Consider the following 25,342-nt stretch of genomic DNA (forward strand, 5'->3'; position numbering starts at 1 on the left):
TTCATCATGCATTTGGGTATTAATACTTTTCAGATAACCTCTCATTTGTTCACTTAAATTCAGGTACACCTAACCTTTTATTATGACTCTTAGTCCCAATGTTTTCATCTTATAATTTAAAAATGTTCAAGTAGTTTAATTTACATTCTATCTTAAAAAAAATTAAAATATTTAAAAATAATACTTGTGTGTCTAAAATTCATATTTTATATTCTTCACATAGTGAAACTGAAACTGCTATGACAAAAATTGAGAGATCACATTATAGGTGTATGACAAATAAATTAGAATATTTTCTAATAATGAGAGAAGTAGAAAATTTCTTAAGAACTTTGAGTCATAATCCACACTTTATCTTACATATGACACATGCCATTAAAATTCTTATTGTTATGTTTGGATCTGGACTCTTCCCACCCAAAGCTCATGTATTAGGAACTGCAGCAATCCTGAAAGGTGAAATGATTAGTCCCTTAGGATTGTGATGCCATCAGTGGATTAGTCCATTTGATGGATTAATAATGTTAATTTGAATAGGCTGCTGGATGATAAGTGAAAGCAGTTAGGGCCTGACTTGAGGAAGTAGGTCATGGTGAGTCTGGCCAGGTGTATTTATATTTTCTCCTGACTTCTTTCTTTCCCCCCCTATTTCCTGGCTGCTGTGAAGTGAGCACTTTTCCTCTGCTTCACCTTTCTGTCATAAGATTTTTGCCTCACCTCAGGCCTTGAGTAATCCTACCAGTAATTGAGACATATAAAACTGTGAGTTCAAAATAAACTTTTCTTTCTCGATGTTGTTCTCATCAGGTATTTTGGAAACAGCAGTGAAAAACTGACCAACACAATGGTCATCCCAAATACAATATAAAATACTTTCTTTAAAAAGTTTCAAAGCAGGTTGAAGGCTGTGGCCCTTACCTAAAGTCCCAGCTATTTGGGAGACTGAGATAGAAGAATTGCAGTTTAAATAGCAGCCTCAGAAAATTAACAAAACCTCTACTCCAAATCAAAAAAATAAAAATGGCTGGGGATATACTTCAGTGGTAAAGGACACCTGGGTTCAATGCCAATACTGCCAAAAGAAGGTCAATGTGAGACTGGGAATGTATCTCAGTGGTAGAGTACATGTTTGACTCTGTGTGTGTGTGTATGTGTGTGTGTGTGGGGGGGGGTTCCAGTCCCTAGCACTACAAAAAACAAAGACACAAGGCATTGTATATTATGATCAATAAAAGTGTTTGTAACATTGATTGGATTGCATTTTATTTTAGGCTCATTTTACATCTAGCCATTTGCTTTTTTATTAAGTTTGTATCTATTTTCTCAGACAAATGTAAGTGGAATCACCAAGTCATAAACACACAATGAGGTCATGGGAAAGTTTCAAAATTCCCTGAGCCTAGTTTCTTTATGTCTAAAACTAAAATTGGTAACCACATGCACAGGCCTATTCACAGTATATATCACCCAGTAAGGACATAGTTTGTGGTATGTCCTCTACTTTATGATTTTATTTTGAATATTTAAAATATTTTTAAAATACTCCTAGTGTATACCAGGTATAAGATTTATCAAATTTGCCTTTTTCAAAAGGTATAAAATACAAATTTTCTACATTTTTGTAGCTAAGTATTTTATAGAAAAAAAAGGATTATGAAGTGACTCTTCCAAGTTTAATTATCTCAATGATCCCTTTTGTTTTGGGGAAGATAAGTGTGTCCCACTGTGGGGCACAAAGGAAGACTCATCTGCTCCTGCCTTCCTCCAGTTCCTCAGCATCAGTCTATTAGCTCCTCTCCAGGCAATAGGGAAGAAGCCGTGTCTCTCCCCTGTGCTTACATAGCTGGCATGTGTGATGATCATTATCAGAGTAGATACCACTGTCTATAATGCAGCTATGTCTTGGTACAAAAAAGGAATCTTTTCAAATATTTCAAAAAATAAGTCAAAAGGAAACTTGAGAATGTGGCAAAAATATTTACGTTTCTATATATATCATTGTAAAGTATTTGTCAGCTCCACCTAGAATGGTCCTTAAAGATTTGTGATAATATCATATGCAAACTTTCATCAATGCCACCTCATTTTTTCTCACAAACATTTCTGAAATTTTATTGGGATACATACATTGTCCACATTTAATAGACAAGGAAAGGAGGTACAGAAAAGTTAGATGCTTTGCTAAAATTTGCGCAGTTAGGGAAGGATAAATTAAGATCACAGTCAGGTTTTTGTAATCTGGTAGATGTTTAGCTCATGTTTATATTATCAGTGAAACTAGTTTACTCTCTTGAGAATCCAAGGCAGAAGAGAAACATTGTATAGAGGAAAAGGAAAAAATAGTCACATTCAATAGCTTAACATGTACTTTGCTTTGGGCCTTATTCAATATCATGTCATATATTTTTGCAATACTGATTAGACTGTACATATGCTTTCCAAAGAGGTTCAGAAATTCTTGTTTGCACTCCAGTGCACAGGGCATATTATTTTGCAATACATGGATATAATGCAGCTTTTTATGAAGGACAAAGTTATTTCACAGTTCCAAGGCCATACTCTTTGTTTAGAACAGTGACTGCAGATTGAAAAATGCAAAACCCTTTGCTATTCATAGTTATTTTTCCTCTCAGTTAATGGCATAAATCGCTGAACTTTTCTGAAACTCAACCCATTTCTTGACCGATGACATAGAAGTGATTCAAAGACAAGGTATCTGGAGGCTTGAATACATAACAATGTTCTTGTAGATATGCAGACTTTGAGGCACATGGGTAGAAATCTTTCTGCACAGGTGCAGTGGTTAATTTTTCAGCAAAAGCCTGAACAGGGCACATTACATTACAAGTGGTCAGAAAAAACATATTCTTAAAGAACAAAGGCATGTTTGATGGTGGGACTGTGTGTAGCAATGCTGCCAGCAGGCGTGCTTACCTACCCCTTCCTGAAACTCATGTTAGCTACTCAGTGGAATCCAGCTAACTGCATATGTTCAAAATAATTTTTTTTAGACTGTTTACACAAAAATTTCAAATTGCAGTTGTTGGGTTTAAAATATAATTTGATAACTTTGAGAATGCCATATTTGGTAGATTTTGGCCATCTGTGTTTCCATATCATAAATTCATATGTATATATTTACATATATACATGATTTATTATAAATACATATATACATATCAAGTCTTAAGATTATCAAAGCTTATTTGTCAGACACTTGGAAAATGTGTGTCAATTCTCAACCTTGATAAGGACAAAATGGGTAAAATTACCATCACAGGCAAAAATGGTATTGTCCAAAGAATGAGAAGGAAAATCTCCACACTTAGATTTTCTTTCTGCCTTCAAGGAACCTCTGATTTGATTTCAATCAAGAAAATAACATTCAGAATGGATTTATTCCATGTAACAAACCACAAATTTCCCCTTCCTATCCCTTTCACCTAAATCTGACTAAGAATTGGGATACTATATTTGCTCTTAAAATGCTGTCTTCTCCTCTTACATATATGATCCTGAAAGTAAAGAGATTTTATCTGTAAAAGAGATCATTCTTGATCAAATGCTTCATTTCTTTGCTTCTGAAGATCTGATTAAGGATGTTTTACTCTAGAATTACTCATCAGGTACCGTATGGCATACTCTTTGGGGGGAAATTAAAGCTAACAACCAAATAATCAAAATGTTTTTCTGGCCCTCCAAAAATGTATACTTAAAAAAAAACTCCCATCTCCTTTTTTCCTTTTATATTTCATGTTGATCCTTAAATATTATGACTAAAGTATTGAGCAAGTAAAATGAAGACATGTAAACACAAACTTCCAGAAATCTATTGATCATAGAGTGGTAAGATATGCATACTATAGAAACAGAGTGCTGTTAGCATTAAATAGAAATTTCAGTGAAAAAAAGAGCATACTAAAAATAAAACTCTAATGATAGATCATATCTCTGCTTACCTTACATAATTTTACAGATATACTGAGTCATTAGCATGTAATAAAGTACCCAATTGTTATGTGCCCTGCTGTTTTCAACTTTTGCAGATTGTCAGTTTGCAGTTTTGAAATAAGTGGCATGATGAAAAAGGCTCTTCCTGTGAGTTGTCTGCTAAACTGAGATGCTTCCTGACTTCCTTAGGCTCTTCTTCTGTTGCAACTCAATGCTAATAGCATGATCCATGCTTTTGCTTTTAAAAACCATTTACACAGCAAAAGAATTCTTTGAAGTGTTTCTTTATGTATACCAGTTTATTTAATTTCTATTTTCCACAGAGGATTTCTAATGTGCTTTCACTAACATTTGCCTTTAGCCCAGAGAAAATTTTGGTTTTTATTTTTTGTTTTAAAAAGGGAACTTCCTTTCTTCACATTAGGATATGAATGGCACCTGATTTTATTTTGATTCAATATCCAACTATCATCTTAAATGATTTGTTTAGAAAAGAGCAAACAAACTTCAGGATAGGAACATATTAAGTGGATGCTGTCCAGTAAATCAGTCACTAGCCAAATGAATGATTCAGCTGTTGCTATTTCAGATTGGGAATTTGAAGACTTGATATGAAATGAAGGATGTATAGTTTCTTTTCCTTAAATTTATATTGATTATATGATGGAAATTCACTATTTTGAACATGTTGGCTTAATTGAAATATTTTACTGAAAGTAAGTTTACCTTTTTCTTTTTAATTTTTTAAAATGTGGCTACTAGAAAATTATGTATGTGGTCTCCATTTTACTTTGATTAGAAAGTTGTGTTTTGACAATAGATCAACCTATGAGATCTTTTAGATATATCATCTGATATTATGTTTCTTTTAGATTTTTTTAGGATGATGCTATTTATTCTTTATATTTTTAATTATGGAAAACTCTTGTAATAATTTCCAGATTTTTAAAATATGTACCTCTCCAGCTGTATTAAAGTTGAATTGACATATAAAATTGTAAATTTTTATGGTGTAAAACAATCTTTTGATGTGTTTATACATTATAAGGTGACTAAATGAAGCTACTTAACACAGTATTTAGCTCACTTATTTTATAGAATATTTAAGATCTACATAGCCATTTTCAGCTATACATCACATTATCAGCTGTAGTCTACCTGCTGTACAATAGATTCCAGAACTTCTATTCTAACAAAAACTTTCTACTTTTGAATATATCACTCCCATTTCCCCCACCTCCTACCTTCTAGAAACAACCATTCTATTCTCTGCTTCCATGACTTTGACTATTTTATATTCCACATACAAATGAGATCATGCTATATTTATCTTTTTTATTTCACTTAATGTAATGTACTCCAGGTACATCTGTTGTCACAAAATGACAGGGTTTGTTTATTTTTTTGAGGTCAAATAATATTCCATAGTGTATATGTATCTTTATAGCTATTGATCTGTTTATGCCATATATTCTGAAGCCATTTGTCCTTGTGACGTACATTTACATTAATCTCACTTCATTTATTCTTGGGACATTTGAAAAACTATTTTGAGAATAATAACTAATAGGGAACTAATAGGGAAGGAGAGATAATATTTTGCTACATAGAATTTTAAATCATTTTTTCTTTAAAAATATTCCTTTTCTCCCATTAACTGTTTCATCCTTCCTTAGATTTTTTCCACATCTTCATATCCATATGCTGTATTGTCTTAAAACAAAAACTATATAATAGAGTAAGAATACTAAGTATCAAAAGCAGATTCCCAGGTATATTCAATGTTCCTGCAATTAAATCCCTAAACTGTATAATCCTATTTATCTGCTGTTTCCTGCTGTTTGTCCACATGCCTGTGGGCAGAGCATAATAATTCCTTGGGAAGATTAATGCAAAGTTATTTCCAGGTCAGGTGTCAGGATGAGCCTGGTGACTGGAACATCATTGTAGTGCTAATAATCTAGATTTGAATCTTTTTTTTCAATCAATAATTTGCACAGAAAACTTTTCTTCTTTCTACAGATAACACTTAGAAGAGTATACTATCTGTCTGTAGCCAAATTTTAATGAAAGTTTTAAGTAAAAAAAATACCAAATTGACAATACCAAATAAGAAAATATTGAGGGATACTAGTCATTTATCTTTAAAATTCCCAAGACTGGGCCTGATACGTTAGAAATAGCTCAACGAGGACAAATAATCAGTTAAATGTCTCTTTATGTCCATTATTTTCTCTAGCAGGCAAATGTATTCTGTATTTCCACACAGATTTTGATCAAGAGTATAAAAGGAAGTTAGAGTCTCTCACCGAATGAATTCCATGACTCTCTCTGTACCACCCTGTCATTACATAATTGTAAAACATGACTAGGCGTATGAAATCCAGGGTAGTATTATCATATGATATGTTAAGAGATATTTTTAGAGAAAATATGCAATTATTAATAAAATATCAACACAGGAAGGAAAATTTCTAAAAATATATGCCAAATCTTCATTTTCTCAAATCATATCCAAAGTCAGATCTATATTAAAACATTACATCTTGTGTAGATATTTGCTTTTATAGAAAATTTTGGTCTGTATTTGAAAGCATTGTAAATGTTTTTCCAACTTCCTAAGATTCAAAAATATATAAAATTTGCAACCCAGGAAAGGAAAAGTGCTTCAGTTAAAGGAAAAAAAAGAGTTTGTGACTTATACACTTAAATTATTAAGATAAAATTGGAATTCTAGACCAGTTTCTTGAGGGGAGAAACAGAAAGGTCAAAAACTTCTGATGACAGCAGAAAAAGGTTATCCTTTTTGTAAGATCTAAAAGATGACCCTTGCATCCATGAATCTCAGTTAATAAGAAAGGTCAGTGGATAGTTTACCAACTGTCTCAAGGGTTTTAGCTACATGATGGCAGACATCCACGTTTCAAGATGTAATTTTAGGAAATATGGTACATATAAAATATTTTTGGCCTATTTTCATGTTTATTTTCTGTTAAAGAAATTATGTTCTTTTCGTTTCTGGAAGAAAGATGTTTATATATTGTACATCAAACATTTCTGTGAAGTGTTTCCAAATATTCACTGTTAATTAGAACCTTAAAGTAATCTGAAAGTTTAAGAGCTAAGAGGTCAACCATTGGACTACTGTTGCATTGGGATGTTGATAACTGGGTCATTTCAAATCCCAAGTAGTTAATTATTTTATCTTGAATTTATTAAACTTGCACAATGTGGTGCAGATACAATGATGAAGTCAACAATTTCAGTGTTTCATGTCTGGAGAATTCCAAACATTAGAAGCATTTTGTTTTATGCATAGACTTATAAAATAAAATACAGAAAATTTTCTTGTATCAATCCAGAAGTATCTTATTAGTGTTCATATTTCAGTATATCACTTCCAGGCCAATGGCGACTGCAAATGAGAGAGAGAGACTAGATCTTGTTCAGAAACCTTTTAAGCTTTAATTTTGAATCTCTTGACAGTTTTACAAAATTGTCTTAATTCTTTTTCAAAGGACTCTTAACATCTTAAAATGTACAAGTTTTTCAGTAAATGTAGGTTTGACAAATGGATTATGTGAAATTGAACATAGTACTCTGGTATAAGAATATATTAGGATTTTCTCACTTTCTAGCCTGAGACTGATTTAAAATTTTTAGTTGTTGCATCCTACTGTAGCATATAATAAGAAGAGCCAAGCATAGTGGCACATGCCTGTCATCCCAACAACTTGGAAGGCTGAGGCAAGAAAATCAGAAGTTCAAGATCAACACTGGCAACTTAATGAGGCCCCATCTTACAATAAAAACAAAAGATCTGAGATGTAGCTCAGTGGCAAAGAGTCCCAGAGTTCAAACCCCAGTACAAAAAAAAAAAAAAAAAACAAACACCCAAGAGGAATACAATATGACCCCTTCCCTATAATACCTTTTTTTTTCTTTTGGATACTAGGTATTGAACTCAGGGGCGCTCAACCACTGAGCCACATCCCCAACCCAATTTTGTATTTAATTAGAGGCAGGGTCTCACTGAGTTACTTAAAACATAGCCTTTGCTTATGCTTGCTTTGAACTCGTGATCCTCCTGCCTCAACCTCAGAGCCACTGGGATTACTGGCGTGTGCCACTAGGTCTTGTGCTGTAATATCTTACCAAGTAATACTATGCCTGTTCTATGAAGGTAATATTCTTTTTTTAACATAATCATGAAAACTAGCATAATTTACATTAAGTTTCATCTTATTCAACAGTACACAATTGATTTATTTAAATTATTATTTTTTAGATGGTTTTCCATATTTTATTGACAGCCAATGCTATGGTGAGCTTTGTGTTACTCAGAATTTTGATTAGCTTGTTTGGCTTGATCTAAATTATCATAAGTTTCTTTTAAGAGAAATCATCTAAGGACCTTTGTATATTCTGCACCACTACTCCAATACCATCAGTTATGCAGTTGTGGAACACTTGTTGAACACACTGGTAGAAACAAACTCAGCATGCATTTTCCTATTTATTGCCCTTATTTTCTTAAAATAGTTCATTTTTAAATTTTGTTAGAAATAGACAAGTTTTTTTAAAAAAAATTATATATATATAAGTTTTATTATAGATTACTAAAGACAATTTTTCTGGATAAATGCATCAAACACTACTTTCTCAGCCATTAACTCTTGTAGGTCTCTTCTATTTTTGTTGTTGCTTTAAGAACATCTGAATAGCAGTAAAGGAATCGAAACCTTTAAAATAACAGTTTAGTATTATTGAGATTTCTAAGGTAGAATGGGCCCTGAGCAATAGTGAGTTTACATTCAAGTCTATCATTGCTCATCTTTTGAAGTTTATAACTGAATTTTTATTTTTTCACACCATTTTCCTTATTTCTCTGATTCTCCTTGTACTTTCCTGCTGACTGGGGGTGCCTAAAGCAATCTGTACTAATCTGGAGAAATTTTGGTTACTATTACACTCTCTCTTACAGGAATTTTGTGACCCTACCAATTTTTCACCCTGTGTAAAACACTGTTCCACTATTTTAAAAAAATTCTCCAGTGATGGCTTCAAGATTTTTTTGTAATACTATTTATTTTTTCCACTCTAGCATCTAAATGTTCTTTTGAAATAGAACTCCAGTGCTAACATGAACTTTGTTCCTATTTGAAATCATATTTGTTTTTCATGTGTAATTCAATTCTGACTGATCTATCATAGGTTACTACACTGAGAAAGGCAGGGTATTCTTTGAAGCTCACAATGATTACTATGGTTTTATGTTATTTTCTTAGAACTATTTTTTGATTCATATCTATTGTTAAACATTAAAATTTGCCAAACTAGGCCTTATTTATCTTAACCAGGGAAATTAAACATCAACCTAATGAGGATTTATCTTTTAATGAGAATACTAGATTAAAAAGTTGATAAATTAAATCTCCTTCATTTCCACCTAATTTTTCTATATGATCTTTTCTGAAAAATTACATATATCCACATATATATATATATATATATATATATATATATATATATATATATAATTATAAGCATAGTAGAGAATAAAAATGAATTTGCATTTGTACCTTCTAATTTTAAAATTCTTAAATTTTAATTCTTAAAAATGCCAGGGTACAGAAGATTCATACATATTTTCAGATGGATCCCCCTGAAACTGCCTGAATTTTATAAAACAAGGAAATATCAACAGAAAAACCCTCATCAACCACATTTTTAAAATCAGCATTTTTAAAAGTGCATGTAATTCAAAAATTACCTTCAATGATATCAGATGTAAATTAGATCCAGTATAAAGTATGTTTTAAAAAATTAAATGAGTTATTATAGTCTTTTGTCAAGTGCAATTCATTTCAACTGCTGAACATTAGGAAAAAATCTCAAAAAACAAAAGTCATTCAGATTAACAAACTAGTTAAATGTTATTTTATATTGCTAATCTACCAGTGCTGTGCATAGAATGCTATGCTGAGTTGCTAGTGTTTAGTTGTTTGTCATAGCACATTGTTCTGTTAATATAGGGCATAGATATGCACTCTGAAATGATGAAAAACCAATCACTTAAATTTCTTAAAATGATGCTTTAAACCTAAACTTTCTCAATTCATTATCATTCTAACCTCACATGGAAATGTGTTTCACCTTAGGTGCATTATACCATTAAAATGATCAAACATAATGGCTAATGAGGTAGTAAATGCATTGGTTGTGTCATCAAAATGGGTCTCAAGCAGCTCTCTCCAAAAAGCAGATGAAATCTCAGGCCCTTGATAGCAGAAGAGAAATATATGATGGTTCAGATTTTAACAAAGAAAAAGAGCTTATTTAGAAAATGAAAGGTGTGAAGATACACATTTTCAGAGCAGAATATGGACTATCTTCAGAGTGAGAAGCACTTTTGGGGTCTCAGTCTCTTCTTTAAGAAAACTTTGTATGGAAGGCATGGGAGGATATGTGGGAGCCACCTCAGCCTGGCGTTGTCCTTTCTTTGACCATGGATCACAAGATGTTTATGGAGTCTCATCTTCTTCCAGGATCTTCAGTCTTTCATTGCCTCTTCTATCTAAATAATATTTGGAACATACTATGTTATAACGTTTTAAAAATCTATCTCCCTGCCTTTGCTTTATATAAGAAGAAAATACTTGTGTAGGCTCCCAGTGCACTTAAACTTAAATCAAAATAAGCCAATTTTCCTAGATAAGTGAATTTGCAATAAATAACTCTAAAATTTGTAGATTTCTCAGGGATTTGGGAGTGACAGGCATAGAGGGGAAAAAAACAGCTCTAGGATGTAAGTCTGATCATGTGACTTTTAGATTTATAGCTAGTCTCTTTTTTAACTTATTTTTGTCTTCATTCTGCATGTTAATTTCTTCTACCAAACCTCACTCTAATCAATTTTCCCCCAAAATATTTATTCATGTATTTATTTTTTTGATACTAGAGAATTAACCCAGGGGTGCTTTACCACTAAGTTACACCCTAACAATTTTTAAATTTTATTTGGGGAGACAGAGACTTGCTAAATTCCTTAGGGCATTGCTAAATTGCTAAGGCAACCCGCAATCCTTCTGTCTCAGCTGCTCAAGTAGCAGGGATTATAGGTGTGTACCACTGTGCCTGCCTGAAAGTACTTCCTTTTTAAAGGAAGTAACTTGGCTCTTAATTCTGCTCCATGTCATTGTGATGCTTTGTTCCTTATCTAAAGAATTTTATTTGCTTGAAGGCAAAATTCTCAAATGGTGTCAGAATTGCCAAACTACTGCTTGGAAATATTATATTTCAAAAATTATAATTATGGGTTAATGAACACTATACTGTGGTGAAGTTACTGAGTTTTCTGAAGTGTAATGATTACTTTGGACAATTTTAATTAAACAAAACTTAAATGGTGATCGAATTGGTATTGTTATATAAAGACACTTGGGTGCATGTTTGTGAATATTGTTGAAGGGCAAAAATGAAGTCTTTGCAGGTTGTGAAAGTTGATATGAAACCCACAGCATTCATGTACCCTCTCTAGGAGTCAGTTTTTCTAAATCAGAAGTCTGGTCTGCCCTGGTAGCTGAAAAGTGTGGAATGTCTTTGATACTTATGCCATATTCTTCGGCAAATATCAGGGTATCATTTGAAATTCTGAGATTTTTAACTTCTTATGTGATCTGTCCTGTTTCCTTGTGATAGATACAAAGCTTAACTTGGCTCTGAATTCTGCTCCATGTCATTTTGATGATTTGTGCCTGATCTAAAGAATTTTATTTGCTTGAAGTCAAAATAATGTAACTTTTCTGTTGATTCCTAATCTTACATGGATGATTCTTTAAGCAACAAACATTTGGGTTATTGATAAATTGAAAATTCCATAAATTAAATTTATGGATATTTCTTGGGAAACAAAATTAACAAGGCATTCATATCATTGAAGTACTTAATAAATCAGTCCAGTTATAGGCAAGAGAATATAGAAAAAGATGGTGCCTTAAGGTGCATAATCACTACCAAACTCAAGGAGCACTTTCTTTTCATCCTCTAGCTGAACTTAACATTTCTATTTTAATGTATAATCAGAAAACAATTGGGAATGAATGCTCCTGATCTCAAAGAAGTCCTCTCATTAGAGGTATAGCTGAGAGCTGTAATATAAGAGGTGAAATTCACTGTGACTAAACATGCAAATTTCTTACCCTGACTTTTAAGTAGGAGAGCACCAAGCTTCAAAACTGAAATTATCTTAAGAAATAATGTTGTGGCAATGCCTGACCTGAAATTGGGCTGCTATGTATTAAATTTCTATATTTCAGTTTCTGGAACAAGTGAAGAATCTAGGACTTCAGGTTGCTGCATGATTTTGGCAGCCTTTCCTTATATCTCCAATTCCGGTGTATATTGCTGAAAAATAAGTAAATAAAGGGAGAAAATACACATAAAGATTTGTACAGAGTAATCAAGACTTTGTCCATAGGCATTGTGAGTCAGAGATAAGGTAACTGGAGATGCCGTTTTGAATAGTGACCCAAATATAGAATACAGCCTCTGTATATTACATTGCTGGGCAACCTGTCTGCTTGTAAGAAAAGGTTCGGGGAAACTCAAAAAAGTCACTATATTAATATAAGAGGAAGAAATTTCAGTGCAACCATAAATAAAATTTCACTTACTCACCTATGTCAGAAATAATCACTGAGCGTCTATCAAATAAAAAAGGAATTTGGTCTCTTAGCTTCCTATTTAATTCATTATGAGCAAAAGTTTAAATGGTTCTAGGATCCTGTCTACAAGGAACTTAAAATATCTACAAGAAAATGACATAATCATAAAAAAAGACTGCCAAATGTTTTAAATTAGGCATAAAAATGCATGAGAGTTCAGAAGAAAAGCCGATTAGGCCCGCCACGCCCGGCTTTCGGGACTCAAGCAGGCACCCGCATGCTGGAGGGATGGGGCTACGTGGGCGGCTGCTGCGGGTTCGCCTTCGCCCCGCATAGCTCAGTCGCGCGGGGGCACGCCCCTATCGGGCGGAGGGTGCGCTCCCGGTGCCCTCCCCGGTGACGTGCCTGGCCAGGGCCGCTGTCATGATGTCGGAGGTGCTGGCTGAGGAGTGCTGGCCGCGGTCTCTATAGAGCCAGGGGCGGGCGGCCGGCCGGGTATGGAGAGCGGCCCAGAGAGCCTGCTGCCGCTAGAACACGGGGTGGCGGCCTGGCCAGGACCGGGAACAGGTACTCACCCAGAAGGACTACAGGAGACAGGGCTTGCCGCTGGAGATGGTCCTGGAGTAAGGGTGGCGGAGAACGGCAGCGGGAATAGGCAGGGGGCGGCGGCTGCCAGAAGCCCCCCAGACTCGGCTTCTCCCGTGGGCTCTCCTCAGACTCCTGGACTCTGCAGCTCCTTCCTGGGCTTGGACTTGAAGGAGAGCGTTTTGGAGCATCCCGCTCCCCGAAGGCGCCTCTGAAAGGGCAGCACAAGGTGACCGCCTCCCCCGAGACAGCCGAGGCCGTTGCGGGCCTTGGTTTGGGTCCAGCCGGAGACTCGGGCCCGCCTGGATCCTGCCGACACCTGCCGAGCAGAACTGGCAGCCGCGGCTCCGAGGAGCCCCGCAGCGCTGGTGGCCTCAGCAGCAGTTGCAACGACCCGAGCCCTCCTGGGGAATCGCCAAGCCTGGACTCCCTAGAGTCGTTCTCTAACCTGCATTCTTTCCCCAGTAGCTCCGAATTCAATAGCGAGGAGGGATCAGAGAACAAGGTTCCCGAGGAGGAGGAGGAGGGTGCGGCAGTATTGCCTCGGGCTGCCCCTCTGTGCAGAGAGGAGGAGGAGGACACTGCTCAGGTGTTGGCAGCCTCCAAGGAATGCTTCCCGGGACAATCTGTGGATCCAGTGGAAGGAAGAGAACACACCCATCATCACCCAGAATGAGAATGGACCCTGCCCATTGCTGGCCATCCTCAATGTTTTGCTTCTGGCTTGGAAGGTGAAACTTCCACCAATGATGGAAATTATAACTGCTGAACAACTGATGGAATATTTAGGAGATTACATGCTTGATTCGAAGCCAAAAGAAATTTCAGAAATTCAACGTTTAAATTGTGAACAGAATATGAGTGATGCTATGGCAATTTTGCACAAACTTCAGACAGGCCTGGATGTAAATGTCAGATTCACTGGTGTTCGAGTGTTTGAATATACACCGGAATGCATAGTGTTTGATCTTCTTGATATTCCCTTGTACCATGGGTGGTTAGAGGACCCTCAGATTGATGACATTGTAAAAGCTGTTGGTAACTGCAGCTACAACCAACTAGTGGAGAAGATCATCTCTTGTAAACAATCAGACAATAGTGAGCTGGTTAGTGAAGGCTTTGTAGCTGAGCAGTTTCTAAATAATACAGCCACTCAACTGACATACCATGGATTATGTGAACTAACTTCAACCGTTCAGGAAGGAGAACTTTGTGTGTTCTTTCGGAATAATCATTTTAGCACCATGACCAAATACAAGGGTAAACTGTATTTGTTGGTAACAGACCAGGGATTCCTTACTGAAGAAAAAGTTGTTTGGGAAAGCCTGCACAATGTAGATGGTGATGGAAATTTCTGTGACTCAGAATTTTATTTTCGGCCTCCTTCAGATCCTGAAACTGTATACAAAGGACAACAAGATCAAATAGATCAGGACTATCTTATGGCATTATCTCTACAACAAGAACAGCAGAGTCAAGAGATGAATTGGGAACAAATCCCAGAAGGAATCAGTGATTTGGAACTAGCAAAGAAACTTCAAGAGGAAGAAGACAGACGGGCTTCTCAGTACTACCAGGAACAAGAACAAGCAGCAGCAGCTGCTGCTGCTGCTACTACTACTACTGCTAATACACAGGCCCAGCTGGGCCAGCTGTTACAAGCCTCTCCATCAAGTGGAAGACAATCTGGGAATAGCGAACGGAAATAAAAGGAACCTCGAGAAAAAGATAAAGAAAAGGAAAAGGAAAAGAATAGCTGTGTCATTTTGTAACAAGTACTAGACTCTGTTGGAATCACCTATATGTGTTGAGAAACAAGACCACATGAGGAAAGGAAGAAAAACCGATAATACCGTCTGTGCCTGATTTCCCATTGGATTTTGTTCATGTTTTTCAGGGGAAAGGTTGTTACTTTGTTACAATCAGACTTCTTAAAGTCACACAATATACTCTTTATGAGCTGGAGTTTCATGTTACAAGTTGGAAATGCTGTGTTGTCATTCATGAAGAATACTGCACTTGTAGCCAAATAAGCAAATCACAGCGAATTTTGTGTCATAGTGACATTCATAATTCATATCAGTTAGTAAGCTATTTCATCTTCTAACAATGAATGGAGGTATTTGATTTAGTCTGATTCCTTCCTGAAATCTAAGTATTAGCACAATAGTTTCTGAAATTTTTACATCCTTAAATTATGACCTAATCCATGAGAAACCAGGGGTTTAATATGGAATTTAAAAAGAAAAAAAAATACCAAAAATAAATAACAGGAATAAATGATCCTTAATTGTATATTGAACTAGTTCAGCCCTTGAACAGCTTTACCTTTCTTTAGTAATGTACATTTTAGATATTAAGAACAAATAATGAAGCTTGCATTTAATTTAGATAGAAAAAAAATAAAAATAAAGATTTGTATTTCTTTTCCAATAGCAAAAAAAAATATTATATAACACTAATACTTACAACCTGTCCAAATCACATATTAATGACTTTATAGTGTTGTGAAATTTTGAGGAATTTTTAAGTCGTTAAGTAGGTAATCTGGACCATAGTTACTATTTATTAACCATGTGACAAGTGAGTTTAAGGAGGAAACCACAGTGGATGCTAGGCCTTGTAAATATGAGAGTGTAGGAAAGTAGATAGTTCAGTGTCTACCTTTTTTTTAGAATTACCTTGAACCTTAAATTTTAAATCATGTTTATTACTAGAAAATTAAATTATTAAAACCAACAAAAAAAATCACATTTCTATAAGAAGTAAAAGATAATCTCTGAGTCTAGTGAAAAGACATTAATAAAAATCAGAGTAGATAAGAGTTTAGAGGAATTTATGTAAAAGCAAGCAGATTTTTTAATAATAAACATAAAACATAGTGTTTATAAAATTCAGAAAAAAATATTTATTTAACTTTTTTATGAGGCAACACATATTTTCCTGTATTTCTAGATATAGTTTGGACAACTATCCTTAATAGTCCTTTTTATATGTTTTATATTTAAAGTTTGTTTTTAGTCATTTTTGGAAAAAAAATGCTGCTGAAAGTAGTATAAATTTACATTCTAAGCCTCAAAAAATGTGTTCATTTAGGAACAACATAACATGACCTGAGCATCCACTTGGAGAGTATTTCTTGTGGTTTGGGGTGACAAGATTTTGACTACAAAAAAAGTGATCTAGAATTTTTTTTTAAGATATTAACTTTCTCTGTGATCCAAAACTAGTTATAGAATGACTCTATATGTAAAAAGTAAAGTCTTATTTATGGAAGGAATTATTCTAAGGGGAAATAAATCCAGGGCCAAGCATATCTTTTACATCCTTTTATTTTGCATGTCTATTTGTGTTACATAATTTGTTATTTCTTCAGATTTCCTATTCTAGAATGATAAATCATCAGAGAACCTGTTTGGGGTATAAAACTTGGATATAAAATATTTGGTCAGTCTCTTGATTGTAACCCAGAATATCTGGACATTGGTAAAGTAATCAGATATACTATAGAACTCTCCATTGGCTTAAACAGGTTGATATTAATCCAGGTTTACTCTTGATATCATTCTGTTGGTTGAATGAGAAAACTCAAACCTCAAAGTTTGTTCTTCTCAGAATAAATAGTAGTGACAGTCCATTATATTTTAATAAAAAAACTTGATAATTTACAAAAGTATATTTGAGGCATATTTTTCCATAATTATATACTTAGCTATTTATTACCCTTGGAGAATATATGTGTAGAAGTTATTTTTCTGTTGTTTGTTCCTATCTTCTTAATTTGTTCCAAAGATAATACTGCCATTCAACATTCCCTCTAGAAGGAAAAAAAATCACTCAAAACCAGCAATGCTGCTATCAGATAAGTAGATGTCAGTGTGTACTTACAAGAAAGAATTTTTAAAAATGCAGTGTGTTTGTTAATTCAGTCTTTTTATATGTAATATTTACAAATCAAACTTTATTACATTCCTGGAATTCAGTTTGATATACCAAGAGTAATAATGATTAAATATTTACTTTGATTATTGTGAGGGAAAATTAAATGTTCAATTCTATTAAAACAAACTTGTCAAAGAAACTGCTCTCCTTGCAAATATAACCTTAAAGGTTACAAAGAATCTAGAGCAATTGTGTCTTTATTTTCTTTTATTTTGCTTCAGGTAACAAATTATACATTCAAGCATTTCATTGCTGGTTTGCATTCAGAAGAATTTGATGTTAGTATTTTAAAGCAGTTTTTTTCCATAATATTTTTTAATACTTGAAATTGTTACATATGAACTGCTACCAGAAATTAGAATTTAAACCTTTTTGATTTTAAAATTTATAGACTAGATCATGGGCACATTTGAATCAACCAAATCACTGCTAGAGCTAGCAAAAGAGGCAGATGAATGAATGGCTGTGGTCACCATTTTTTCCTCTTGCTTTTGAAAAGAGTATTCTTTCCATTTTTATTAACAATATGAGCATTTTCTTGTCAAATCCCATTGCATCAACAATGCTTTGATTTACAGTAGTTTATTGATATTTACGAGCACTCATTGCATGTGCACATGTATGTGTATTTCTGAAGCAAGACAGCTTCTCAAAGCAATTTGGGAACTTTTCCTCGAATTTTAAAATCACCATTTTAAGAATATTTACACACCTGGACTGGAAATATGGCTCTACAGACTCTCTATAGACTGGGAATATAATGTTGGAACATGCAGGAGGACTGGGGTTCAATCCCCTGCACTACAACAAAAAAGGAAAAGAAAAAATATACACACACGGACATAGACTGAACAGGATAGTATAAAGAAACTAAAATTGACATTAGTTATATGCCCATCCAGTGTACTTAGGTAAAGAAGCTTACATGTTTCAAGGTCAAGTTAGTATTTGAATGAAGCAGAGATTTAAATTTAGGATTAGCTTTTGGAATGTATCTTGTTTTTATTGTCTTATATTTCTTGCACTTACCTGCTTTTCCCATATTATGTTTTGATTTCTTCCTCATACACCTTGATCTTGGCTTAACAAAGCAAGTTAATATCAGAGATTAACTGACAGAACTCAACATTAACCATTTTGTACTTACACAAAACCTTCTTAGTATTTTGTTTTCAATGAATAACAAACTAAGTTAAGAGATAAGAGATCTTTAGAGGAAAGGTTAGAAGGTAAACATTTAAGGAGAGAATAGTTGTGGTCCCTACATTAATGTTGGCATATGCAGCAGTAGTTGTAAAATCCTGCTGAAGAAAAATTAAGGCAAGAATTTTCAGAATTGCTCTCAAAACATCTCATTTATTTAAATTTCCTTTTAAAAAGCAGTTTTGTAGTTTTGCTTAACGTTCTTATTCATTGTATCAGTTATTTTAAAATATGATGGAAAGCTTATAGGTTTAACCTATCACAGTTCTTAGGCATGCTGGAAACTTACTAATGTTTAATAAAATAATCTGAAGACCCTAAAGACAGTCCAAAATTTTGTATTTTAAGGAACTGGATATGTAGTGTTAAGGTCTGTAAACAAGTCAGATTGGCACCTGTTATTTTGCCGGAGAAATGTTAAAGTCTGTAAACAAGTCTGGATGGCGCCTGGCCAAATGCCAGAGGGAGTGGTTTGTGAAGTAACAAAAGCGAGCCATTAAGTGTGGAGATTCCTTATTGGTTGACTGCTGTATCTATTTTATGCTAATTAGATAAGCTGTGTAAAATGTATAAATATCACTCAGATCCTACAATAGATGGCTCTCACTCCTGCTGCATCAACGTACACAAGTTATTCGTCACCCCCCGGTTACTCTGCTGCAGCCGGACTGTGGCAATGTAGAATTCTGGATCATTTTGTATTTAAAAATCTAACTTTTTGTCTTGCCTTGGGCAAAGTTTCTGTGCCTCAGTTTACTCTTTAAATATGTAGAGAATGCCCTTTCTCACTCTCCTTCTCTCACTTTCTCACTCTCTTCTTTGTGCTTTACACTCCTGAATAAAGGGCACAGTATAAGCACAAAATATTATTTAAATTATCACAAATATTACACATCTTGGTTCTTGGATGTGCAGACTTTTTCCAATGACAAGTCCTTTTTTAAAAATACTGTAAATATTTGTTGAATTATCTTGTCTTTGAATATCGCATCATGTTTCCAAAATGTATTTTGTAGTTGCTTTCCTGTTCTGTAGACTAGTGTCAAAATCAAGAGTATTTGGGAACTATAAAAAGCATTTTAAAACCTATTTTTTCCAGTATTTTTCAGAGATCTAAATGTTTAGATTATCTTTGCTTTTTCCTCTGTGTTATAAAATGCTGTCACATTGCTAATACATATAAAAGTTTTTTACATGGGTGAAATTGATTTAGATCTTTCAAATACTATCATTTTAGGGATATTGAAGTTACTTGTGTTTTTTAGTGTAATATTTAATTTGAGAATGTGCAATTAAATTCATTCTGAAAGTGAAAATAGTAAAGAAACTCATTGGAATTTTAGAGTACTTAGTTTCTCTGATAGTTTGATGTCTTTTGTTACTGATGTTCAACACTTCTAAAACTATTAGGAAAATATTATGAGGAATTGAAGTTATTTTTCTCAGGTAACAGTTTAAAATATACTAAATATTAAAATTAAAGGCTTCCTGAACAAAATATATTGCAAAATATAGGATGAATGTGAGGGCAAATTCATGTTGCTAGAACTTATTTTGAGGATCTATGTAAATTTTAATTCATGCATGTCTCTTAGTTAGTCTTGATGTCTTTGCCATTAGAAAATAGAATTTAATAAACTGTTATATACATATATATTTTTACATGAAGGATTCTAGTTTCTAATTTCTTCTGATCTCAAGAAAATCTTTAAAAAAAACAAAACAGGGTAAAATTTTCAAACTCTTGCCTGAAGTTCAGCTTTGTCCTGTTGTTCTGAGAAAGGAGGAAATTTAGACTTGTCTAACTATGAGATATTTTTTAGGGCATGGAACCATCCCAGGTAGGGTGTTAAAATACTGTGGCATAAATATAAATTCCAAGCTTTGAACTATAGTGGATTTAAACAATAAAAAAAGAAAATTCTACAGTAAATCTTCTACTTCACCTGATATTCTAAGAATTTCTTTAAACCAGTTAATTTGTCACTGGTAGCTTTACAAACTTTAGACCCATGAGCACTGTTCTTTGAGAGACAAGGATGCCTTATAAATAAGAGGAGCGCAAAGCAAAATTCTTTGGAAGGTGATCCTTTGGATAAAGTAGTTATTTTACAGTTTTAAAAAGAAAATCATGAAACTGAAATGCCCATTTAAATTCACAAATCAAAACCAATCCAGTTGTGCATTGTAGTTGAAATAACTTACAAAGCAATTATAATACAATGTGTTTTAAGACTAATACAATGTGTTTTAAGACTGAGATTGGTATTTAATCTTTGAAGATTGTCTCAATTTTGTCAATGTTTTTGTTATTCTTTTTTACCTATTGTATGAAGTAACCATTTTTCAGAGTACTTAGAATATCTTAGCTTTGTAGATTTTTTTAAATGGGGATTTGAAAAGCCTCCATTGTCTTTTGTTTTGCTGTTTTCCTCAGTAAAATGACAACTATTGTCAAAGATCCACATATAACAAGTAAGACAATACGACAGAAGATTGGTGTATAGTTACATTCATAGTAGCAAAATTGATCATCTTTGCCTATTAAACTTTAGAGGTACTCCAAAAGTCATTTCCTAATGCTAGCTCATGTGAATCTTTTTTCTTGAATTGTGCAGAATAATTGAATTGAAAAATATTTAAGCAAATAGCAAGTGAAATGGAATAATGACTGAAGAAAAGTTGTAATCTTGAAATGTAGCAAAAAAGAGAAACAAGTTTTCTTCTTCCACTTTAGTGTTGGACTAATTGGGTCAAAAATTTGTTATGAAGGCCTAAGGGTATGGCACATGGTAGAGCACTTGCCTACCATGCACAAGGTCCTGGGTACAATCTCCAGTACCTCCACCAAAAAAAAAAATTGCCATGAGGAACTGGTAGTAGATCAGTGGTAGAGCACTTGCCTACCATGCACAAGGCCCTGGGTTCATCCCTAGTATCCCCAGTACCACATACTCACACAAATATATATATATATATATATATATATATATATATATATATATATATATATATATAAAATTTGCTTTGACATACAGATTTTCTTTGTGCCAGGCTAAAATTGGCCAGTTGCAAAAGAGTTCGTTCTCAAAGAGTTTAAATATACATATTATGTTTGAGTGCCTTTTTTCCTCCTCCTTTCCCTTTCTATTTTAACACTTTTTCTGCTTCTGAAATAATTCATCTAAGCCTGGCCCAGGTCACACATGTATAATCCCAGCTAATCTGGAGACTGAGGTAGGAGAATCACAAATTAAAGTCCTGTATGGCAATTAGCAAGACCTTGACTCAAAAAAAGGGATGGAGATGTAGCTCAGTGGTAGAACATCCCTGGATCCAATTTCCAGCACCAATAAATAAGTAAATTTGTTTTGCTTTAATTGCAATTCAATAATAATAATAACCCTAGAAATGAATAGGAAAGAGCATCAAAATACATTGTTTGAATAAAGACACCTAAATGCATTTACCCAGCTTAGTGTTGAACTGATTTCTATGAAATAAATGTATTGTTTTCAATTCTAATTATGCTAAAACTATTTTACTACGTTTTAACAAGTTTCAAAACTTCCATTTTTAGATGATACTCGTAAAAAAGGCATATTGTATAGGTGGGAAAGTATAAAATATTTATCACAGAATTATTCAGTATTATTCAACATTTAATTTCATGTTTGTTGTTGTACCACAAGTGTAGTGTTGTTGTTGGATTAGAATGTTGGGTGTTTTTGTTATTATGCTTAAAACTGTAACCAGTGAATAACACCTGTAGTATTTTTTATTATAGATTATATTTTATTTCAATAAACTTTGATATTTAGACCGAAATAAAAAAAGAAAAGCCAATTAATTCTAGTTTGTAAATGAATGAGAAATCAGGAAATTCCCAAGGGAGAAAAATATTTAATCTTTGCCTTAAAACTGTGGGTCGATTTGGACATCTGCACAGGAAGAGGCACTTCATTTGAATGTAAGCAAAGGCAGACAAGTGGTGACATGTGGGAACATGAATACTTTAAGAGGAATTGATTTAGGTAACTGGAAATCCAGGTTGAGAAAGAAGAAGAGTTTGATTACATTCTGTGGAGGGATGTGGGAGGGATTTAGGATTACGTGTCCAGAAGATTGGAGGACATTGTGGAGAAATTAGGATCCACAAATGGTTTTTTGAACAAGTTACTGAAATGAAAGTACATGTCATGAAAATGAAGAGCAGGAGATAACATTGTGGAACATTTTGAAAGTGATACTGATAAGATGAATCAAAGGACAACTTGTGACTGTGAATGGAGCAGATGCAGTTAATAAAGAAGATGGAAGTTTTGACTTAGAATCCTAGGGCAACAATGCTCATAAAGACAAAAAGCAATCACTAAAGAAGAAAAGGTTGGGAAGAGCAGATCCTTTCTTCCATTTACAGCATCATGATTTAAGGTGGTAGAGAATCATCCAGAATAAGCATCCTAATACACAGTTATAAAAGAGGGTCTGAATAAAGTCTCCTATTCACTTATTTTATAAATATACCAGGCTTTATTATGTGATAGTCACTATACCTTGTTCGAGGGAAATGATCAAGAGACACAAGTCTCTTCCTCCAGTGATCTAATAGAAGATATATTCATCTAAACAGGTACTTGCACTCTGCATGAGTAGGCTAGCATTGAAATATCAATGAAAACAGGTCTGAGAAAAACTCAACTTAGCCCATCAGAGAACATGCTATGGCAGCGGATTCTAGAAAGCTTAAGAATTCATAATTGTCAACAAGGCGAACAGGAAGAGTGGCAAAATGATCAGAATAGAGAAGCTTCTATTGAGCATTCAATGGATAACTTGCCAAATCTGGAGAAAATTAATAGTCTGCCATAGAAAATACATGTGTAGATAAATCATAATTTTGGATAATTTTATGAAAGGAAAGGATTATGAGAGTTTGAAGACAGGATGAAAATATTTTGAAAATAGCCACATAAAGTACAAGTAGGAGAAAAGGAGGAAGAGGGAAAAGCAAGGAGAAAGGTAGCCAAAGATGTAAGCCATCAAGAGAAACACCAATTTATGGTATTATTGTCCTATTTTACAAAAGTTAGGACTCAACTGAGAAATTTTATTGGAATTGATACTTAAGATATTCATCAGTATTGTTCTTTATTTTAAAAAAATAATATTTTATTTTTAAGAGACAAGGTCTCGATCTGTTTTTGAGGCAGGGTCAGAACTAGGTTTATTCCATACTTCTGCCTTGGCCTCTTGAGTAGCTGAGACTTCAGAATACCACCATGCCTGGCTTTAGTACTCAAGAAAAGGTCTCTGAAGTGTAGGAATATGTGTGGTGCAAAGGAGTGAAACTTACAGAAGTTGGGAAATTTTTACACAAAGGAACAGTGATGAATATATGCAACTATTTCAAAAGTCTTAGAAATAAAAGGATGAAAAAAAAGATATGTAATTTGCCAATAAGCACAGGAAAAGATGTCAACTTCACTAATGATTAAAAATCAAAATCCCAATGAGATATGACTCATACCTTGAGTGGGACTATTATAAAACAAAGTAGAAAAGGCAAGTGAAGATGTGGAGAAATGAGAACACTAGTGCCTCTCTGATGGAATTGTAAAATGGTTCAGCCTCCATGGAGAACTGTGGCAGTACCTAAAAAATTAAAAGTACAGTTACCAGTTGACCCTGCAATTCCATTTCTGACAGAGACTCAGAAATTATTCGCACACTCATGTTTAGAGCAGCATTATTTAAAATAAATGTAAATTTTAAACAAATGTCCATCGATGCTTCAATAAACAAAAATATACAAAGAATAAAGTATTATCCAGCCATATAAGCTATGGATTTCTGATACCTGCTGTCACATGGATAAGTATGAAAGTTTTGTGCTAAGTAGAATAAGGCTCACACAAAAAAGAATGAATTTTGTATGAAGGCTGTTATGTAACGTCCTTAGAACATTTTAATTCAAAGAGACAGAATGTCGGACAGTAGAGACCAGGAGCTGGGGAGGGGACAACAGAATTTCAGTTTGAAGTGGCAAAAATTCTTGAGTTGGACCATAGTTATAGTTGCACAACCACATGGTTGTACTTAATGCTCTGGGCCATACATTTATTTAAAATGGTTCAGGCAGTAAACTTCATATCATAACATACCTTGCCACAACAAAGAAAATTTTAAATTAAAAAGGCAGATAAAGAGAGGCACAAATTTTCTAATTTATCCACATATTCACTTGCCTTTTCTATTATTTGAGAAGATATAAACTTTAAAAAAATAATATAGTAATTATTTGAGTCAAATAATTACCAAGGTACTGATAGAATTTATCCTCTAATCCAGGATACTTGAGAGTGAAAGAAAGGGACAAAAATGTTATTAATCTATATACTGAAATAATAGGCATAAACTGCACAGTCCTTAAACATAACCATATTAAATTGAAGAATATTTAAAAAACACACACATACAAGGAAGCAGTGATGTGGGTGTATCATTAGAAGAAGTCAAGTCAAAATTTTAAAAATATTTTTAACACTTTCCTTTTATTAGACTACAAAAATAATGAGTTAGTTAATTGAGACACAAGTTAATAAGTGTGGGAACTATTACACCAGCTACAAAATATATTAGTATTGTTCAGCCTCTATTTTGTGTGTTTTTTTCTTTTAAAGTTACTCATCAATTTTTCCATTTGTCAGGGTAACATGCCAGGTTTTTGGACAATGATTCAGGGAAGATATTGGAGAAAGGAAAAGTGATTCCAATCAGGTTTCTTTAAAAAACTGCAGAAACCTTCTGGTGACTATGCAAACAAACAACTCATAATTATCAACTGTCATAACAAAAAGCTGTCACCCAAATCCCACAAAGACTTCATGTGTGGGTTCTTTCTCTCAATAACCAAAATACCTGTAGAATTTGTCATCCAATCCAGGACACTTGAGAGTGAAAAGAAGTGATAAAGATGCTATTAATCTATGTAC

General features: G+C 33.8%; 1 pseudogene; it reads left to right on the forward strand.

Moving 5' to 3' along the window:
- The first annotated feature begins 13,114 nt into the window (after positions 1 to 13,114).
- LOC143389563 (ubiquitin carboxyl-terminal hydrolase MINDY-2 pseudogene) lies at positions 13,115 to 14,974 on the forward strand (annotated as a pseudogene).
- The last annotated feature ends 10,368 nt before the right edge of the window (positions 14,975 to 25,342 follow it).

The sequence above is a fragment of the Callospermophilus lateralis genome, unplaced genomic scaffold (assembly GCF_048772815.1).
Source record: "Callospermophilus lateralis isolate mCalLat2 unplaced genomic scaffold, mCalLat2.hap1 Scaffold_63, whole genome shotgun sequence".
NCBI classification, from domain to species: Eukaryota; Metazoa; Chordata; class Mammalia; order Rodentia; family Sciuridae; genus Callospermophilus; species Callospermophilus lateralis.